Below are 23,559 nucleotides of genomic sequence, written 5' to 3' on the forward strand. Positions count from 1 at the left end.
TAAAAGCAGGCGATAAAAGCGGTGACTTAAATCGTAAAATGGCGGGAAATCGTGGAAGGTAAAATGTAAAACAAAGGGGCGATGCTAACAAAATACACAGGAAATAGACAGGTAAAATAGTAGACAGACAATTAAAAAAAACACGGCAACAGTATGGTTTCTGTTCGCAAGAGGTATTTTCACACAGTCGGACGAGGGTGTACTAAGAGCAATATCAGGTATGAAATGTCATGTAAAGACGTGTACAATCATTCAGCAATTATACAGCATTTTGAGTCGAATGGCGTCTTAAATTTCGCAATATATGCGTTTAATCTTCAGTAGGTGCTGTAGAGTGCCGAAGAAAGTTCCAAAGAGGAAGCTACTCGTGTCGAGAAACATCAAGCGTGCACTGTGCAGATGTCAATGAATATCGCTACGAAGCAATAGAAGCAGATTCGAGCCTGGACACCTGCGCGCTCTGTCGGAAGGCAACTGAAGTTAGTCGCCGGGTGGGATGCCGACACCGAAGGCGCAAACCACTGTACCTTATGCTCAAAGGTGTAACGTCAGTCATAGTCGACGTGATTTCAACACAGCCAGTACCTGATTTCAGCCCTTTCCTGGCCACATTTTATCATTTCTTATTTTGATCACGTTTTTCGGCTAACTGTTATCATCGGATATGACACAAGACAACGCCTGCAGACTTGCACTTGGTGCTGAAATATGTAATTGTAGCTGTCTTATTTGTTTTTACTTTATTGGCATTTCATCTCCCTCGCTAGGCGAGGCGTGGGCTGTCAGCGCATACAAATCTCCGCTCTTTAACCATATGACAGTAAACATTTGAAGACAAATTATAAAACTGGACATGTCAGTTGGCAAAAATGAATGTCTGAGGAAACAAAAGACAGATCGTCAGTTGCATAAGTTGAAATGTAAAAAGCCAATTTGTTGAGTAATTAAAATATTAACACATGAAATGGCAAATGAATGTTTCACAAAATACAAAAAAAAAAAGACAGATGGACAGTTGTACAAGTTAAGAGGTAAATAGCTGATACGCAGACTGGTTAAGACAGAGACATAGACGAATGAAGTGATAAGTGGATGTAGAATGCCAGGGATAAGATGTATCATGGGAACTCAGCAGTCGAGGTAGTGCGTAAGACGATGTTTGTTCGGCGAATGTTTGGAGGGGAAATTTGGGAGTAGCTGTCTTACAGTGTGCAATTCTTACGTTTAGTCAAGCTTGTTAAAATGTCACGAGAGCTATACAGATGTACATGTATATATCCACATGGATTTGTTACTTTAAAGTTTACTTAACACATTAACAAAAATGGAAAGTATATTTGTAATCTAACTGATCTTTTACTCATGTCTGCGCTTATCTGTCATGCACCTACACTTTGAATATAGTATTTGTCGATATACATTGTATTGATGTTTTAAAGTATTTGGTATGTGCTACTCATGTGTATTTTTCTATTTGTACTCTATTAATTGCGAGTAGTTCTCAATTTGTGATCTATTTAAACACGTACGTCCGTTGGTGATTTTCCGTTCTTGAGAAAAATATTTAAATAGAGTGCGCTCTCATTCTGCTTTGAGCGTAACCTGATGTCAGCTAAAAAACTGATGACCGTGTGGCCTCCATTATGCACCTACACTTCGTATGACTATACTATTTGTCGATATACATTGTATCGATGTTCTAAAGTATTTGGTACGTTTTATGTGTATTTTGTATTTGTACTCTATTAATTGCGAGTACTTCTCAATTTGTGACCTATTGAAACATGTACATACGTTGATGATTCTCCTTTCTTGGGAAAAATAGTTTTGTAATACGTGCAAAGAACTGTATATCCCCTGTTTGTATTTTTTATCTTATGACAGACCCATGATGGCAGTCAGCCAAACGCCCATTACGCAAATTATCTGTTGTGCTGATATGTAGCCACGACAGGTTTATCTGTTTTTGTTTTTGGTTTTTTTTTTTTCACCATCAGGCAACATCACCGCCTGAGGATGACAACAGGATGTTCCGCGTATATTTTTAACTTACCTTCGAGTTGTGGTGTGTGCTTGTGTCCTGTTGACGTTTTCCACTTAAGCGGCACAGTTTCGGAGTTTGAGAAAGAAAGCAAGATTATGGTTTTAATTTAGGATGATGAGATCATGATTGAGTGTGGTAAGGAATCAGGAAGAAAAACGGCCGCGCTATTTTTAAAGGCATCATCCCGGCGTTAGTATTAAGCGACTTAGTTAAAACACGGAAATCTGATCGGGATGGCAAACGGGGATTTGAATTGCCGTCTTCCCGAAGGGTAGTACAGCGTCTTCCCACTGCACCACTTCATTCAGTACAAGATGTTTATCACACTGGGAATCACTGATTTACATCACACCTCTTCTCTTCTTTCTGGCTACATGTTAATGAAGAAAACTTCTTTTCCTCGCTGAATGACACTGCACTAGACATAGACATAGACTGTGACGATGGATGCTGATAATGAAATAACATACAACGCGTTATGGAGTTAACATGGAAGCAGAAGTTTACGACATCAGGTACACATCACAGGATTCTATTTGCCCACCTTGCATCTTCTAAATGGTTCAAATGGCTCTGAGCACTATGGGACTCAACTGCTGAGGTCATTAGTCCCCTAGAACTTGGAACTAGTTAAACCTAACTAACCTAAGGACATCACAAACATCCATGCCCGAGGCAGGATTCGAACCTGCGACCGTAGCGGTCTTGCGGTTCCAGACTGCAGCGCCTTTAACCGCACGGCCACTTCGGCCGGCCATCTTCTAAAGTTGAATGTCCCTCTCGCAGTAGTTCACAGACAGTCGTGGCTTCGTTTATGATGCTGTGACTGAAGTTCATCCGGGAAAATGCTGGTCTACCTTCCAGTAAACAGTATATACATTTGTTTTAAGGGATGCCATTACTTCATTCAGCGAGGTAATTCTTACCGCAACACTGTTAATGCAATTACAAAATATTAGAGAAAATGTCACATGTCTGCTGCTTCACAAGTCATGGGCTGCGATCGCTCTTCGGGAAGGGACAGTGGAGTTTCTGTTGCCAACGTTTTGACCAATAAGCGGCCAGGAAAATACACTCCTGGAAATTGAAATAAGAACACCGTGAATTCATTGTCCCAGGAAGGGGAAACTTTATTGACATATTCCTGGGGTCAGATACATCACATGATCACACTGACAGAACCACAGGCACATAGACACAGGCAACAGAGCATGCACAATGTCGGCACTAGTACAGTGTATATCCACCTTTCGCAGCAATGCAGGCTGCTATTCTCCCATGGAGACGATCGTACAGATGCTGGATGTAGTCCTGTGGAACGGCTTGCCATGCCATTTCCACCTGGCGCCTCAGTTGGACCAGCGTTCGTGCTGGACGTGCAGACCGCGTGAGACGACGCTTCATCCAGTCCCAAACATGCTCAATGGGGGACAGATCCGGAGATCTTGCTGGCCAGGGTAGTTGACTTACACCTTCTAGAGCACGTTGGGTGGCACGGGATACATGCGGACGTGCATTGTCCTGTTGGAACAGCAAGTTCCCTTGCCGGTCTAGGAATGGTAGAACGATGGGTTCGATGACGGTTTGGATGTACCGTGCACTATTCAGTGTCCCCTCGACGATCACCAGTGGTGTACGGCCAGTGTAGGAGATCGCTCCCCACACCATGATGCCGGGTGTTGGCCCTGTGTGCCTCGGTCGTATGCAGTCCTGATTGTGGCGCTCACCTGCACGGCGCCAAACACGCATACGACCATCATTGGCACCAAGGCAGAAGCGACTCTCATCGCTGAAGACGACACGTCTCCATTCGTCCCTCCATTCACGCCTGTCGCGACACCACTGGAGGCGGGCTGCACGATGTTGGGGCGTGAGCGGAAGACGGCCTAACGGTGTGCGGGACCGTAGCCCAGCTTCATGGAGACGGTTGCGAATGGTCCTCGCCGATACCCCAGGAGCAACAGTGTCCCTAATTTGCTGGGAAGTGGCGGTGCGGTCCCCTACGGCACTGCGTAGGATCCTACGGTCTTGGCGTGCATCCGTGCGTCGCTGCGGTCCGGTCCCAGGTCGACGGGCACGTGCACCTTCCGCCGACCACTGGCGACAACATCGATGTACTGTGGAGACCTCACGCCCCACGTGTTGAGCAATTCGGCGGTACGTCCACCCGGCCTCCCGCATGCCCACTATACGCCCTCGCTCAAAGTCCGTCAACTGCACATACGGTTCACGTCCACGCTGTCGCGGCATGCTACCAGTGTTAAAGACTGCGATGGAGCTCCGTATGCCACGGCAAACTGGCTGACACTGACGGCGGCGGTGCACAAATGCTGCGCAGCTAGCGCCATTCGACGGCCAACACCGCGGTTCCTGGTGTGTCCGCTGTGCCATGCGTGTGATCATTGCTTGTACAGCCCTCTCGCAGTGTCCGGAGCAAGTATGGTGGGTCTGACACACCGGTGTCAATGTGTTCTTTTTTCCATTTCCAGGAGTGTATAAGGTCATCCTCCGCTCAGCTAATGAGGACTGAAGACGCTGTTTCCAAATGAACTGTCACATGTTGGCTCGCGACCAAGACGCAATAACGCCGCAGTGTGCTCTCCACAATAGGGAGTCAGAAATATTACGCAACATTACTACTCGCCCTGAGCGTGACGGCTATAACAGTACAAATAGATACTTGTGGTCGCTAGTAACCCATATTGTGACTAACAATAACAACTACAAAAAATGCATGACAATGAACAAACTATTTGCGTATGGCTGGTTCTCATTGATTGCCATGTGTATGCAAGACGTGGTCACAGCCCTTCTGAAGAAGCTGAGAGGCATGTAGTATACATACGTTTTTTCCATCGCAAAGGAGAATGGCTGTATATAAATAGATCACGTGGGAACAGAGCTTACGAATAGTCGCAAACGGTCTTTAGAGATGCGTCCCACGCACGAGAAAGTAGTGATTATAAGCATACATTGATCAGGAACATGTTAGTAGGAGCATCTTCTTTGGAGGACTACTTTGAGGACACAAAACATGTTTGGACACCTATGAGACCTTTATTACTGAGGGGTGCGTAAGATAAGAACACATTATCCTAAGTGTACACGATTCTGCGTACGAACTGACATCTCGATTAAGTTGCGTAAATGTTAATTGGTACCGATGTCGGGCGATCTGTGTGGTCAAACCACTCTCTCAAATTGTCCAGAATGTCCATCAAACCAATGGAGGATTAGTCTTAAATAAAATCTCTACACTTGAGTTTACGATCGGCGATCTTGGTAAATTTAAGTTTGTTGTCTCCTTATCTAATGATGTCGCCTAGGGGAAGACACTTTGTGTTTCTATGTAGATAATTCCGTTCGGAACTGGGGAGAAGCTGGCAGTACTACTCTTCAGCCGTGTGTTGTTTCTAATATAAAACTATATCTTGGAATGAAGACAAATTAAGTGGGATATTAAAATAGAATGAAAGAATTATGTTCTCGCAGCTTGAGTTCACAGTTATGCAAAACTTTCTATGGGTATCATCGTTACCTTTCACTGCATAAATATGTGTTAAACAATGCGTCAGTTGTGGGGCGATCTGAAGGTTATGTTATTCTTGAAGAATCAAGGTAGCCAAGACAGCTGGCAGTTCTTTTCATTACTACGACCAGTTTCGACAGGTCTATGCCGTCATCATCGGAACTTATAACGTTACTAGTTGTACAGGCTTATTACAATACTGAAAGTCACATGGTGATATTGCGTCAGATACAATGTGGCAGGGAACACCAGCATGTCACAAATAAAATAACACACAATTAAAACATACATGTTGTGCTGATGTCCCAGCATTCTCTAATCGCTTGGAACTTCAGTGGCGACTTAGCTAGTAGATCCGTCGAAACCGGATAGTAACTGATTATTCAAAAATAATAATGAACAAATAGTTTTATGAGCCAAAGGCTGCGGTATATCTTTCCAAAAAATAAAAGACAAATAATTTTGATGACATATTTATTTGATGGCTACAAATACGATGTAGGTGGCGATGCTGCTGTACACCTGTGGACCAGCTTTTCACACAGTTGGTAACAGAGGGGCAGATCGGTCGGTGAATGGGAGGAAGATGAGAGGGATGGCTCACTATTTGTGAATGGATGTAACGTAGTGGAAATTCCCTCTAAAGTCAGTGTTGATCGACCTGTAGCCTTTGAACAGCGACAAATCATGAGTTCATTTTCATCATTCATGAAACGTAGCGTAACCTGGTGCCTAATATAAACGATTATGCCAGCCACGTTTTTCAAACACTACAGTACTACCACCTGTGGACATAAAATATTGGTATTTGTGATGTTTACGACATTGGCTTTAAAATTAAGTTTCTTTCATTATCTCTATAAAATAAATAGTATTACCTTTGGCGTTAGTCTTCTATTTTCGTTTCCAAACACCTATTGTGTTATAGTGGTCAGTATGTTGGCAGACCCAGTATTTACCAGTCCTTGACAGCTCATGAACCAGACCGGATGTTATTACGATTTACTTTACAAGTACGCCGCACATTTAATAACAACGGAGGAGTAAAATAGGCGCTAGAGGTTACTGTAAACGCGAAAATTATGGATTACAGTCGTAAGATATTTCTGCTAGAAGGAAGAGACCTTCTACAGGTGAAAGGCTAAGTGTTTTAAATACCAACGGTGTACACTTGCCCACGCACGTAAGATGCAGTTTGGTAGAAATTAGTTGATCACATTTTGTTACAAATGCTGTCTTTCGTTCCGTGTGCTGTAGATATATAATTTGCGACGTATCTGCAGAGATCCGATAACGGTAAGAGTGCTTTAAGTGTTTTGTGACTCATTATGCAACCGGATGGCTGCAGTTCATATCTCAGCAAGTCGGACAAGGACAGAATTGCTTACCAGGGCTCTACCCGATGCCTTTCAGATATTTACTGCCCACAACATTAGTACATGACACTAGTTCTCAATATATTTGCTTCATCATCAAGATCTCTAATAGATATCGCAGCTTTCACGTTCATTAATACTTCTTAACAGCTTACTGAATTGAGTTCTAGACATGTTTATATACACATAGTAAGCTTTAAACCATCTGCTAGATATACATTTATACGCAGCAGATTCCTGTGCATGTGGCACGAACAAAGTGTGGGCTGGATATATTTCTTTTATCCACGAATAGCCTACACGTTTCTACAGCTGCCCGCAAACCTACTTGCACTCGAGTTCCACGCACGACCGACTTAACTTTGAATTCAGGATGGAAAATCAGAGATAAAAGCACTACCACACACTGACTATATTTAGAGGAAATATTTACAGAAACGCTACAGAAATAATTTAATAACATGTAGTTCCTTCGTTGACGCATTTCCATAGGAGTTAGCTGAGTATTCTTGTGACGCCCTCTACCGGCTTGAACAAGCAGCGTATTGGCCTAGCGCGAGGTATCTCTACTTTGACATCACAATGCGTCTCATTCGATAGAGGGGATATTAATGAATTGTTCGGAATCTGGTTGATAGGCATTCCAGAAGAACAGAATGTGTTAACATAATACTACATAAAAAATTTTGAGTTCTCTTCAAAGCTATTGGTGAAATGGCAACGTTTCATTTCGCTGCATCAATGCGTTTTTTCGTGAAACAATCGAGAAACAAATCACACGAAACGAGATTCGATATGAAACATAAAAGTCATACAGTATATTAGGAGGTGTGATTAAGTCCGTTACGACCATACTGATTTAAGTTTCCACGGCTTCTTTAAATTATTCCAGGTAGATTTCGAGATACTTTCTTTCTTGAAGAAATCGCAGACTTACACGTAAGAAAGTAAGCCCTCTATCAGTTATGAGCTTGTTGTTGAAAGAAATATGTTGAAAGTTAGCGTCATCATCATCATTACGTTGAAAGAACTGAATTGGCAGATACCTGAATCTGTAAACTATCCCGAGACAGCCTTCTTACAAAGTTTCAAGAACCGGCTTTAAATTATGACCCTAGGAATATAATAAAATCTCCTACATATCGCTCACACCAGACAGTATCTGATTATACAGCACACACAGAGCCATTTAAGCAATCATTCTGTTCGCGTGCTATACGTGAATGGAGCGGGAAAAAAGCCCTTACAATTAATACAATGGGTCGTACACTCTACCATGCACTTCACTATGGTTTGAAGGGTGTAGATGTAGATACGTTCTTGCAAGCGCATTTCAGACATTTTTTAACACTATCGACCTTTTGAGAGTCGAGAGACTTGGCACTAATGAAGCAAAGAACGGGATTTGTACAGTATGTAGTCTGCAGAAGACAATATTCTTTGATTATGTGAAGTTCAATGTTTATATGTAATTAACAAATGTTTATAATGTTATGTAAGTAACAATCAGTATCTTTTATTTAACTATGTAGAATTGTCTGCAAAGTGAATTCAATACCAGCTAGGGGCTAAAGTTAAATATAGGTGAAAACCTGTAAGGATTTACCGACGTCCTGGAAGGTCGGAAAAGTTGGAGATTTCTTGCTGCTGACGGAAGCAAGTAGGAGAGAGGAGAAGTAGAGCGAGTCAGACAGGCGCAAGACACTGCTGAGGCAGGTGACGAAAGCTGATGCGCGCTGTACTCCGCAGTATTGTTTAAATAAAGCTAAAGTTTAACTGCTGAATAGATGTCAGTGAAGGAGAATTGCTAAGGTACAAGTTTGTGACGCTTTTGAGGAGATATAAAATTACGCCCGCAACGAGTGTTGGTTCCTGGATGTGAAATGGTCTATGGCATCCATTACTTAGACTGACGCAGATCCCCAGGAAATCCAAACTCATATTTGCGATGGTATAAGTCCCATAATTCGACGCCACAAAGACAAGTAATAATCTCTGTCGCTGCAAAACGGTAAGTGCCTTCAAAGCGCCGAAATCTCCAGCAACTGTGCTCACAACGACGCTACTGAAATTAACTGTCCATTAGTTCTATATACGAGCTGTGTTGACAAGTTTTTGCGTCTTTTGTTCAGTAATCATTTACATGTTTTTTTTTTACGCAAAACACTCATTTAACCTAAAGTGTCCCAAGTAGGGTTCCTTTCCTATATTAAAGAGAAAGAAACCGAGAACTCATTGGTGTGAAAAGTTATTGCGCAACTGAGTGTTTTCTTGCAAAGTAATTTTAAATTATTACTCAAGTGCAACAGTGAAAGTAAATGTGGAGAATTGTAGAGTGTCTTGAAAGTAAGTAAAGTAAATAACAATTCTACCTAGTGAGTGAACCTGGTTATTGGGACCTTCTGTCCAAGAAATTACGCAAAGTAACTATTTCAATAAAACTGAGAAAAACCAAGTATAAAACGTTTTTCAATCATTTCGATACTAACAAAAGTATCTTAAAAATATTTCTTGTGTATAATACATGTTTTCAGGGGCAGTGTTGCTGATCTTACCTTCACAAACTTAAGAAGGCATTATTATCGTTCCGGCGTTGTTTTCATGGATCAAAAATTTCTAAGTGTGTGCGTGTGACCAATTCTGAAAGCAGTCATTATTCAGCTATCTAAATGCATTAATCTGTTCCTTAAGTTCAAATGGCTCTGAGCACTATGGGACTCAACATCTTAGGTCATAAGTCCCCTAGAACTTAGAACTACTTAAACCTAACTAACCTAAGGACATCACACACACCCATGCCCGAGGCGGGATTCGAACCCGCGACCGTAGCAGTCCCGCGGCTCCGGACTGCAGCGCCAGAACCGCTAGACCACCGCGGCCGGTGTTCCTTAAGTGATAGAAATTATTAAAAGAGAAAAAAAAATTAGTAAGTAAAGACCAAATTCGGTAAATTTGTTGAATAACGTCAATCAATTAGTCATTTTGGCTGGCGACCGTGTTTTTCAGTATTATTATCACTCGCAAGAAGTAGTTTGACGAAAAAGAAAAGCTGCAACCATGACTAGACGATAACTTTACATTTGACCGAGCTATATGCATTACGCGGCATCTGAGGTCAAAATGGCTCTGAGCACTATGGGACTTAACATCTATGGTCATCAGTCCCCTAGAACTTAGAACTACTTAAACCTAACTAACCTAGGAACATCACACAACACCCAGTCATCACGAGGCAGAGAAAATCCCTAACCCCGCCGGGGATCGAACCCGGGAACCCTGGCGTGGGAAGCGAGAACGCTACCGCACGACCACGAGCTGCGGACATCTGAGGTCACTAGCGGTTGTTAAGGACGTAGTTTTGTTTAAGTGCTTCAGTTACCGAAGCTAGAATAACATCTGAAGTATTAATTGTAATTGCAAGAGTAGAAACCGACGGTGTTGTAGGCGGCCTTTAGAAGATGACAGAACAGCACTTACATCGCCATGCTACCGTTATAACTTGAACAATGGCATCGGATGAAGACTGTGGGGGAAGAATTTAGCCGATTTACCTTTTCTTGTAGCTTTGTCGTTACACCTTTCTCTTTGCATCGTGCATCTTTAAAAATTATTCTCGAGTACCAAATCGTAATGTCGTCGTGGGAATATCGGATGTTTAAAAAGGAAAAGTTAGCATTTAAACAGGGTTTCAGGGAATACAACGATAATAAATAATAATAAATAATCATACATATTCAAATGCGTGTCAGTTACTGGTGTTCTGATGTTCATTTTGAAAGAAACTTTGTTTATCTTCTGAATAAAATAGTTATTATTTAGTTTTATTTCGCTTCTTACCAATAACGTTCTGCTTCATTACTTTAGGTATCTTTAGTGATACACAGCAAGAATAGCTGAAATTATTTCCTTACTATAATGTTAATATTGATAATTTTACATTATGTGTAATTTTTCTTTAGGGATATTATTTCGTTATCCCCACATTTACATTAGCAAAGATTATAAATTAATTATTATTATTCTTTCTCCAGCGTGCTAAACGTGTTCATTGGTTTTGATGTTTGTCCTTCTGACCTCGAAACCATGGTCCTTTTATAAATGTTTGGCTCCACTGGAAGTAGTGTGATGATAGATTATAGGAAGCTGTGTTTTGCAACTGGAAGCCAAAATACTCCCCTGGTTGCAAACTGTAAAAGACTATAAGGACAAATAGAAACATACATCCTATTTAGAAAACTGGACGAGAAAGACGTCGCCTGATTTCTCAGGCACGAAATCGAATGATTCACTTTAAGTAATCAAACTGTGGCTCAGGTTCCATTGTCAAGTTACTCAAGCTGGATAATCATGGATCTATGAGAACAACTAGAATAGCTAAAGGTCGTAGGGCTATTCCTTTGCAGGAAAACAATATCCGAAAGCTTCTTACGAAACAAGGCCTGCTGCATAATAGGTTCAGAGCAAAGTATAACACAACAGGTAGGTGCTGGTTCATACGAAAACGATCGGATGCCAGAAGAACACTGCGGTAAATCTTCGATAGCCAGCGTTGCAAACTCTAGCGAAGAGTCTCCCAAAATCATCGGATATTCCAATCATTTGTTTAGGCTGGCAGCTGTACGAATATAGTGTCCAGATACTTTCTGCTTGCAAAGAGCCTGAAATAGAAAATAACAAAACTAGAGAAAGAATCTTGAATTCTGCCTTAAGATGTTGTTTCTCGCAAACGAAGGACAAAGAATATTGTCCTCATTCGTTTCCAGCGCCATTGCAAAGGCGAATGACACAGTCCATATGAATAGCAGGGATATTGAAAAGCATCTGAAATCGCTAAAACTCGGAAAGGTCCTAGGTTCCTACGTAGTCATTGTCAGTTTGTTAGGTACAACAAACAATTTGCATGTGTTTCATAATGTACAATAGCTACCTTGAACAAAGAAAAAGAATCTAATCCACAGAAATACCGACCTACGTTACTTCCCTCTACCTGTAGAAGAACTCCAGAACACATTCTGGGTTCGTGCAGAATGAGTCTCTTGAAAAGAACGGTTTTTATCCACGGTAAACACCATGGATACTGAAAACCATTGTTATGAGAAAATCAACTCGCACTGTTCACGCATGACATACTCAAAACTGTGAGGTGGAAAGGTTTGTCCACTTTCCAACATTTTCCTTTCAGTATTTGCACCTCAGAACACGGGAACAGTGCGTTCGTTCATACGGGAATCTGAATAGACAGTGAGCCACAGACATTCTACACTGAAGCGCCAAAGAAACTGGTATACGCATGCGTATTCAAATACAGAGATATGAAAACAGGCAGAATACGGCGCTGCGTTCGGCAACGCCTATATAAGACAACAAGTGTCTGGTGCAGTTGTCAGATCGGTTACTGTTGCCAGAATGGCTGTTCTCAAGATTTAAATGAGTTTAAACGTGGTGTTATAGTCGGCGCACGAGCGGTGGGACACAGTATCTCCGAGGTATCCATGAAGTGCGGATTTTCCCTTACGACCATTTCATGAGTGCAAGAACGGGACCAATGACGACTGAAGAGACCCGTTCAACGTGACAGAAGTGCAACCCTTCCGCAAATTGCTGCAGATTTCTGCAGATTGGCCATCTATAAGTGTCAGCGTGCCAATCATTTAACGAAACATTATCGATATGGGCTTTCGGAGCCGAAGGCCCACTGGTGTACCCTTGATGACTGCACGACAGAAAGCTTTACTCCACGCCTAGGCCCGTCAACACCAACAATGGACTGTTGATGATTGGAAAAACGTTTCCTGGTCGGACGAGTCTCGTTCCAAATTGTATCGAGCGGATGGAAGTGTACGGGTATGGAGACAACCTCATGAATCCGCAGACCCTGCATGTCAGCAGGGGTCTGTTCAAGCTGACAGACGCTCTGTAATGATGGGGAGCGTGTGCATTTGGAGTGATATAGGACCCCTGATACGTCAAGATACGACTCTGGCAGGTGACAGGTAAGCAAGCATTCTGTCTGATCACCTGCATCCATTCATGTCCACTGTGCATGCCGCCGGACTTGGGCAATTCCAGCAGGACAATGCGACACCCCATACGTGCTACAGAGTGGCTCCACGAACTCTCTTCTGAGTTTAGATACTTCCGCTGGCCACCAAACTCCCGAGACATGATCATTATTGAGCATATCTGGAAAGTCTTATACCGTGCTGTTCAGAAGAGATCTCCACCTCCTCGTACTCCTTTGGATTTATGGACAGCCCTGCTGGATTCATGGTGTCAATTTCCTCCAGCACTGCTTCAGACATTAGTCGAGTCCATGCCACATCGCGTTGCGGCACTTCTGCGTGCTTTCAGGGGCCGTACGCAATATTAGGCAGTTGTACCAGTTTCTTTAGCTCTTCAGTGTATTAAAGCAGTACGATTTGAGTTACGAGCCAGAATATTGATTCGGAAGTTTGGAAAAAGCATTTTAGTACAAAATGAGGCAAAGAAGTGTAACGGGAGTAGACCTTCATAGCTGTGTAGTGTTTTAATTCTCCTTACGTGTAAAAAGAACGATAAATCTTGGCAAGACTGTACGACTCAATAATACAGTGAATCCTGAGCATTGAGGTCAGGTGTACTAGGAGACCAAGATCCAAGCCTCATTCATCCTGGACTATATGGCGCGTTAGGAGTTGTCTCACATCAGTGCCAGTGGCACGTCATGCGCTTATTACGTTGGAGAACAGTGGAAATTTGAGCCAAATCATGAAAACAACATATTTGCATTAACTAGGACAATATTTCGTTCTTAGTAGGGAACCGTAAGGACATTTTTGTAATTATCTCGCAAATGGTTTGTCTGCGGATCCATGTTCACGGGAATGTTTTCCATTCTCTTATCGTATACTGTCACTCATGTCAATATTCTTCATCGGTTACGATGCATCCTGCACACAGCTTTTTGCACGTTCAACTGAAAACAGTAAACATGATGATATACAAAATTTAATATATTTTAGAGCAGATCAGCAATACATTATACCGGAATCAAGTAACATCAAATACTCTAACATACAAGACGTAGGCTAGCCGCTTACCCGACGTTACCTCGATGTGCTAAATGAACTTCTAGCTAAATGTCACCAGTCAGCATAGCGACACAAACAATCGTGGATTCCACGCTAATATCGGTCGTTTTCAGTTGTTTTAACTGTCACCTCTTCCCATCCCACCTCCTCGACACCCTAGTGATACTGGTCGGTTCTTGTGTCCCACACATATTTTCCGTAGGTAGCAAGTGATATGTGTACTAAGTTTCTTTGAAATTTCTGCACGCGTTCCACGGTCTTGCTTCACACGTAATCCACTTCTACCTCCTCCCCCATCCCTAAAGTTTAAGTGTCATCACGATTGTCGACAATCAATCAGTGTAGTGACCCCAAAAATAGTGTAATCGACGCCACTGTCGTTGGCCTTTTATTTTTTTCCCCCCGTGTCACACTCCCATTCTCGTTCTAAGGGTGTTGTGGGTGTGTGTTAATACTCCTCAGTTCCAGTTCCAGAAATTTCTCCTGATACCATGTCATATGTCTATCAAGTTTGGTTGATATTGGAGAAGGCGTTCCACAGATGAACTAAAAAACCGTTTCTGAGTTAATTAGCGTTCAAGTTAGTCAGTCAGGACGTTGTGCACGCAAATTCAAGCGGCCCGCCAGAGACGGTGTCGCCAAACGTGTTCTACGTTTGGTTTCCTAAAAGCGAACACCACAGCGATACAAAAATTGGACATGGGACAGCAGTAAAGATCGAACCCAAGCCAAAGGCTGAGCACTCTTGTACGCTGTCTTTCAATCTGTGACAACAAGTGGCACTAATTGTATCTCGCGGGTCGCTTGGATTTGCAATCGCAACGACCTGATTGGTTTACTCCATTGATAATTAATCCTGAAACGGGACAATGCACCGAATTTTTTTTAACAATTATTTGTCAGCACAGTCTCCCCTGCAACCTCCTTACAAGTGTTACAGATTTTTTCTGACCACCGTTCGTATAAAACCAGTACTTCATCAGCGAATGAGCAGTCCTGCTACATGCCGGTAGCTGTGAGCGTAGACAATGGCGGTGCTATCTCTGCTAGAGTGCGGGCTATTTGTCACATTTTTCTGTCCCTGTTAATACATATCTATAAAAAGAATATCGCAGGAGACTAATTTGGGACCGCTCTATCGCATGGAGACGTAAAATTCTTCTTTAAAAATCATTTTGCATGTAATGGGAAACAAACTGACACATTCAGTTGACTCTGGGCGTTGCATGAAAGACGAGATGATTATCTGGACTGACTCCAGCTACGCATTGCAAAAAACGGAATTACATGTATTTGCCAAAAATATCAGAGTAAATGCGCCTGATGACTGTTGGGAGGGACACCCGTTGTACATACTAATATGAACAATTTTAATAAACATTTTTGGAACAGTGATCAAAAATTTTTAAAATTTTTCTTTTTTCAAATTCAGTCTTGATCACACCACGTATGTTACAAGAACATATGTGAACGGTTTCGGTAATATCACATGCCCATCATCAGACCTGTAATTTAATTAAGAAAATAAAAGAAACCTTACTAGATTGACAATAAAATATGACCAAATGGTTATAAGGATAAAATACAATAAGGCGTGTTATACCCATGGCATCCTTCGAAATTGGTAGGTGGAGCACTCTAACCAGCTACTGGGATGTCAACTGGTGCCAGCAAGTGACGAGCATACGCTTAAGTACGAAGATGCTCCGCATACCTCTTCTCCTTCCACCTCCCGTCAACCAGTCAGTACAAAATGGGTTCACATAATCGTCAAAACGTAAAAAAAACGAAGTACAATAATAACATAAAAATAGTTATGCATAAAATATCTCTTTACAACCATAGAATTACTTAAATATTGTATAAAATATCAATTAAAAGCTTTAAAATAACTATACAGACGACGTATACTCAGTATGCCCTCTATGGGCTAAGGTACCACCTTATACAATATTTAAGTAATTCCATGGTTGTAAAGAGATATTTTATACATAACTATTTTTATGTTATTATTGTAATTTGTTTGTTTACGTTTTGGCGATTATATGAACCCGTTTTATACTGATTGGTTGACGTGAGGTGGAAGGAGAAGAGGTAGGCGGAGCATCTTCGTACTTAAGCGTATGCTCGTCACTTGCTGGTACCAGTTGACATCAAACCAGTAGCTGGGAAGAGTGCTTCACCTACCATCTTCGAAGGATCCCATGGGTATAACACGTCTTATTGTATTTTATCCTTATAACCATTTAGTCATATTTTATTGTCAATCTAGTAAGGTTTCTATTATTTTCTAAATTAAATTACAGGTCTGATGATGGTCATGTGATATGACCGAAACCGGTCACCTATGTTCTTTTTGTAACATACGTGGTGTGATCAAGACTGAATTTCAAAAAGAAAAATTTTATACTAATATGAATTTAAGTTATAACCTACTTAATGGTTCGAATATCACCTGCCGTAGAATTCTATAACAGTTACTTTATTTGTAATTGCAGAAGTGACAAACACTATTCCAAAGTTACTCATACTGTCTATTTTCACATAGCAAGTCCAGATAGTCTAGTTCCAGTTAGTATTTTCAAATGCTGAATTTTCTCATCATGTGCACCTACATAGATATTCCACAAGCCACCATACGGCGCGTGGCGGAGGGTACCTTGTACTACTACTAGTCGTTTCCTTTCCCATTCCAATCACAAATAGAGCGACGTAGAAACGACTGTCTGTATACCTCCGTATGAGCCCTAATTTTTCGTATCTTATCTTCCTGGTCTTTAGGCGCGATGTATGTTGGCGGCAGTAGAATCGCACGGCAGCCAGCTTCAGATGCCAGTTCTCTAAGTTTTCTCAATAGTGTTTCTCGAAAATACCGTCACCTTCCCTCCAGGGATTCCCATTTGAGTTCTCGAAGCATTTTCGTAACACTTACGTCTTGCTCGAACATACCGGTAACAAATCTATCAGCCCGCCTCTGAATTGGTTGTATGTCCTCCTGTAGTCCGATCTGGTACGGACTTCACTCAAGCGGTACTCAAGAATAGGTCGCACCAGCGTCCTATAAGGGTCTTCTTTGCAGTTAAACCACCCTTTCCTAAGATTCTCCCAATAAACAGAAGTCGACCATTCGATTTCCCTGCCACAGTTCTCACATGCACGCTACATTTCATATCGCTTTGCAACGTTGCGCCAGGATATTTAACATATTTTATTATGTCAAGCAGGACGTAATAATACTGTAATCGAACATTTCAGGTTTGTTCTTCCTACTCATCCGCATTAACTTACATATTTCCACATTTAGAGCTGGCCGCCATTCATCACACCAGCTAGAAATTTTGTCTAAGTCGTCTTGTATCTTCCTGCGGTCACTCGACTTCCACACCTTACCGTACACTACAGTATCATCAGCGAACAATCTCAGATTGCTGCATAGCCTCTCTGCCAAATCATTTGTGTATACAGAGAAGGACAGCGGTCCTATCACACTTCCCTGAGGCACGTCTGACGATACCCTTTTCTCTGATGAACATTCATCGTCGAGGACAACATAATGCGTTCTATTACTTAAGAAGTCTTCGAGCCATTCACATATCTGTGAACTTCGTTAACAGCCTGCAAAAGGGCGCTGTGTCAAATGTTTTCCGGATATCTAGAAATGTGGAATCTGCCTGTTGCCCTTGATCCAGAGTTCGCAGTCTGTCCTGTGAGAAAAGGGCAGGATGAGTTTCGCACGAGCGATGCTTTCTAAAACCATGCTGATTCGTGGACATTAGCTTCTCAGTCTCAAGAAAATTTATTATATCTGCGGGTCCGTTCTTTTACTCTTCTTATATCCTGGAGTCATCTCCCCTTTTTTTCCAGTCTCTTGGGACTTTGTGCTGGGCGAGAGATTCACGATAAATTCAGTCCAGGTAAGCGGCCAATGCCGTACAGTACTCTTTGTAAAAACGAACTGGGATTCCATCCAGAACCGGTGACTTATTTGCTTCCACATATTTTAGTTTATTCTCTATGCCAGGGATGCTAATTACTATATAGTCCATACGGGAGACTGTCCGATGCTCAAACGACGGCATGTTTGCACGATTCTCACGAGTGAACGATTTCTTGACCGGAAATTTAAAACTACGGCTTTCGTTTTGCTATCTGCAGCTGCCATACCAGACTGGTAAATTGGAAATTTGTGGTAAGGACTATGGGACAAAACTGCTGAGGTCATCGGTCCCTAGGCTTACGCACTACTTAATCTAACTAAACTAACTTACGCTAAGGACAACACACCCACCCATACCCGAGGGAGGACTCGAACCTCCGACGTGGCAACCGCGCGAACCGTGACAAGACACCATAGACCGCACGGCTACCCCGCGCGGTTACCACACTGGTCAACAAGGAACTGAATGGAAGCCTTAGACCCGCTTAGCTGTTTTGCAAGTGACCAGAATTTCCTCGGGTTCTCTGCCAGATCTTTCGGTAAGGTTTGACGGTGGTAGCTGTTGTATGCTTCGCGCATAGATCTTTTCACAGACGCAAGAATCTCTACGAACCTCTGTTTGTCGTCATTTGTGCGATCTCTTTTCAATCGAGAGTGTAACAGTCTACTTTCTCAGCATCTTTCGTATTTCGTTATTGAACCATGGTGGATCTTTTCCATCTTTTATCCACGTACTAGGCACATGACTCTCTAGACCGCGACCTACAATCTGCTTAAACTTTGCCCATAACTAATCTACGTCCATCTTACTGGAACTAAGTGATGTCAATTCACTACGTGAGATGCTAACAAAAGCTTATCTGCTTTATTTAGCAGAAACAGTCCCCTAACCTTCTTGACTCATTTGATAGCTTCCGTAACTATAGTTTCTATACTTACATCATGATCGCTAATCCTCGTCTCTATATTGGCATTGCCGATAAGGTCCGGCCTATTTGTAGCTACAAGATTTAAGATATTTCCATTGCGTGTGGGCTGCCGAGTTAGCTGCTCAAGAAATATTTCAGAAAACGTGTTCAAAAGTATTTCACAGGACTGTCTGTCTCTAACGCCACATAATGAATCCATAGACATCCCAGTCTATACTCGCTAGGTTAAAGTCACCTCCACTTACGAGGTGCATTCAAGTTCTAAGGCCTCCGATTTTTTTTTTCTAATTAACTACTCACCCGAAATCGATGAAACTGGCGTTACTTCTCGACGTAATCGCCCCGCAGACGTACACATTTTTCACAACGCTGACGCCATGATTCCATGGCAGCGGCGAAGGCTTCTTTAAGAGTCTGTTTTGACCACTGGAAAATCGCTGAGGCAATAGCAGCACGGCTGGTGAATGTGCGGCCACGGAGAATGTCTTTCATTGTTGGAAAAAGCCAAAAGTCACTAGGAGCCAGGTCAGGTGAGTAGGGAGCATGAGGAATCACTTCAAAGTTGTTATAAAGAAGAAACTGTTGCGTAACGTTAGCTCGATTTGCGGGCGCGTTGTCTTGATGAAACAGCACACACGCAGCCCTTCCCGGACATTTTTGTTGCAGTGCAGGAAGGAATTTGTCCTTGAAAACATTTTCGTAGGATGCACCTGTTACCGTAGTGCCCTTTGGAATGCAATGGGTAAGGATTACGCCCTCGCTGTCCCAGAACATGGACACCATCATTTTTTCAGCACTGGCGGTTACCCGAATTTTTTTTGGTGGTGGTGAATCTGTGTGCTTCCATTGAGCTGACTGGCGCTTTGTTTCTGGATTGAAAAATGGCATCCATATCTCATCCATTGTCACAACCGACGAAAAGAACGTCCCATTCATGCTGTCGTTGCGCATCAACATTGCTTGGCAACATGCCACAGAGGCAGCCATGTGGTCGTCCGTCAGCATTCGTGGCACCCACCTGGATGACACTTTTCGCATTTTCAGGTCGTCATGCAGGATTGTGTGCACAGAACCCACAGAAATGCCAACTCTGGAGGCGATCTGTTCAACAGTCATTCGGCGATCCCCCAAAATAATTCCCTCCACTTTCTCGATCATGTCGTCAGACCAGCTTGTGCGAGCCCGAGGTTGTTTCGGTTTGTTGTCACACAATGTTCTGCCTTCATTAAATTGTCGCACCCACGAACGCACTTTCGACACATTCATAACTCCATCACCACATGTCTCCTTCAACTGTCGATGAATTTCAATTGGTTTCACACCACGCAAATTCAGAAAACGAATGATTGCACGCTGTTCAAGTAAGGAAAACGTCACCATTTTAAGTATTTAAAACAGTTCTCATTCTCGCCGCTGGCGGTAAAATTCCATCTGCCGTACGGTGCTGCCATCTCTGCGACGTATTGACAATGAACGCGGCCTCATTTTAAAACAATGCGCATGTTTCTATCTCTTTCCAGTCCGGAGAAAAAATATCGGAGGCCTTAGAACTTGAATGCACCTCATAGTACTGCATGCTCTGGCCATTTCCGCGCTAGTGACCGTAGACTTTCTTTGAATGGCTCTACAACTGTCACAGCGGAATCGGCTGGCTGATGAAAACATCCAACGATTGACTTGATTTCACGTACTCCTGATATACAGGACCAGAGAACTTCATAGTCACGCTCAGCTTCGGCCTCAGCGGAGGCAATATCTTCGTCAACTGCAATGAACACTCCCCCTCCCACAGCCCCTAGTCTGTCTTTCTGAAATACGTTCCACGACTCGCTAAATATCTCAGAGCTTTCCACTTCGGATTTCAGCTATCTCAAGGGGCCCAACAATAATTTTATGCGAGAACATTCTTGGAGGGCAATAAATTCCGGAACTTTATTACGAACACTTCAACAATTTACTGATAAAATTTTGACAGTTGAAGATTCTTTATTCGGAACGCTGGCTGTCTTCCCTTATGCACATCAACTGGCGACTGTACATCACAACAAACTACCGTCTAGCCTAAAAACTCTCTTGTGCGCTCCACAAGTACTCTGCTAGTCAAGTAGCGTCCCGGCCTATCGAGGGGAGTCCTACAAATCCCCACACGATAACTCAGATCTAGAAATTCACAGCCAAGAGCACCACAGTGTCGTCGAAGCGTTTGATTGAGATCCTTCACTCGGTTCAGAACCAAAGGACCCCGATCAGCTGTGGGAACAATGCTGCAAAATTGCGAGCTCTACTTGCTCGCTGCGCGCTAGGCCAGCAGTCTTCATCACCTCCGCCAGCCGCCTGTACGAACTGAGGATGGAATCAGAAATCGTGCGACAGGGGCCGTCGGTGCCGGCGTGAGCCACAACGTGCAGACGTCTACACCAAGCACGCTAGGTAGCCGCAGGTAAGGCCGCCTCCACATCTCAGATGAGGCCCCTGGCAGACGTACCGTGTGCAAATTGACTTTCTTTACAGCCCTGAACATAATCTGTCTAAGGGGCTCCATAACACTGGAGCTCCCCATAACTTGCAAACCCCTCCCCCATGTGCCTGCTAGGACGCTACTGAAGGAAAGGCCAGCTGTCCAGTTCCAAGGTGAATGGTCGAGGCCAAATGGCCACTCTCCACACTGGCCCTCCGTCTCGAGTGACGCGAACTTGTTGTCACCCGCCGCTCACCCTGCTGCCAGCGCGGATCCTGATGCCGGCTATACGGGTACACTAGGTGTCCACCACCGCTACACCCCGAGGCAACAGCCTGAAGGTCACTGAGCATAGCCAAAAACGCATTCAGCCGTTCGCGAACTGCGGCCAGCTCCTCCTGCATCCTCACTCAGTATGCACACATCCTAACCATCCTAGAAGTATTAACTGAAGAAGTAACCTATAAAAGCAGACAGAATCCTAGTTATGCAACTTCCTACCCTCCTGAGGCTTCACCAATGGTCGCTGATGCGTTAATGAGCTATGTAGCTGGCTGTTCAGTGAGCAACTATAGCAGTTGAGACTGAACGAATTCACCCTTACATAAACGCGAGATTGAACCTATTAAACAAAAAAAACACGAACGAAGTTTAATAAATATACTACGAATAAAACACTGAAAAAGATAAACACTCAATTCAGAAACATAGCGTACGAGGATATTCAAAAGTGGAAGGCTTTCTGGCTGTTATCTCCAGTTAGTATAGCACGGTGCACAGGGCGCAGCTCAGGCTGGAGTAAATCTGTGACGTTTTGGGTGTAGTTTTCGTATCACTTTATTTTCAAAAGTCCGTATTGATCACACAGATTTGTTACACTTTATTATCGGCTTCGGCATACTGCCATCCTCAGATCTGTTACAAAGATAAATATTGTGTAAGCGACAGGTTCAATAATTTAACGCTAAATCTAACAAGTCTTAGCAATACATGAAATATAAAATTATAAAATGTTTATAGCCACGTATAGCAGTCATACAAACGATTAAAATATTCTGATGTAAATCATCGTCAAGTTAAACACGTGAGTATATGGTACGTGCTGGTAATACTCAGATTGCGTCTGATATTTATACAATAGACCAATGCCAGCAGAGCGCACTTTTAGCTAGGGCGCATATTTAACCAGTGTCGCCATTGTGATGATTAAATTGCGGCATGCACAGTCATTAGTTACATTTTTTAAATTACTTCCCATAGCAAAACAAGCGTCTAACAATAAAACGTAACTGACGTGAAATTCGATTCATACTTAAAATACCATAAAAAGTACAAATACTAATATAATACAGCCACGAGCCTGACTATTTAAAACATACAGCGTGTATAAGCTAGAATAAAAAGTGTAACAATAAAATAAAATATCTAAAAAATCTTCCAGCCTGACAAATCAATTACCATAAATGTAATTGTAGTACAATTAATAAAATAGTAACTATACATTAGAAGTCACAAAAATAGATAGTCGATATTATATACAGCGTGTTGTCTCAACAACGACATGTCGTAGTATCGATGTTTTCCTGTGGTGGAGCTTACGGAGGAAGGCCCATTCTCCTAGTCGTCGGCGACCAGCGCACATCAATCCTCTGGGGTGCTCTACGCTACTCAAACTAGTAGGTCTCTGAATATATCAAAATAAGCATTTATATTGAACTCATTCTGTTCACTCAGCAGTAATTCCGGTAGTAGTTTTCTGTGCACATAAATCTCCATTTCTTCGAGTAGGTCCAGTAACTGTCCCTTTGGCGCCCTATGCAACACTTTCATGGTATTGTCTATGCTTCCTGATAAATGTCTTTGTGTGTCTAAATGTGTACCGAAAGCGCTCTTGTTTTGATTATACATATGTTCTCTAAAACGAGTCTGGAAATTCCTTCCTGTCTGAGCGATATAAAAACTCACAGACTTGGCAGCTGATCTTATAAATCTTTATATCGGTCAGACAGGAAGGACTTTCCAGACTCGTTTTAGAGAACATATGTATAATCAAAACAAGAGTGCTTTCGGTACACATTTAGACAGAGTTGTATGTTTTACCTAGTCAGGCTAGTGGCTGTATTATATTAGTATTTGTACTTTTTATCGTATCTTAAGTATGAATCCAATTTCACATGAGTTACATTTTATTGTCTGACGCTCGTTTTGTAATGGGA

Source organism: Schistocerca nitens, chromosome 6 (assembly GCF_023898315.1).
Source record: "Schistocerca nitens isolate TAMUIC-IGC-003100 chromosome 6, iqSchNite1.1, whole genome shotgun sequence".
NCBI lineage: Eukaryota > Metazoa > Arthropoda > Insecta > Orthoptera > Acrididae > Schistocerca > Schistocerca nitens.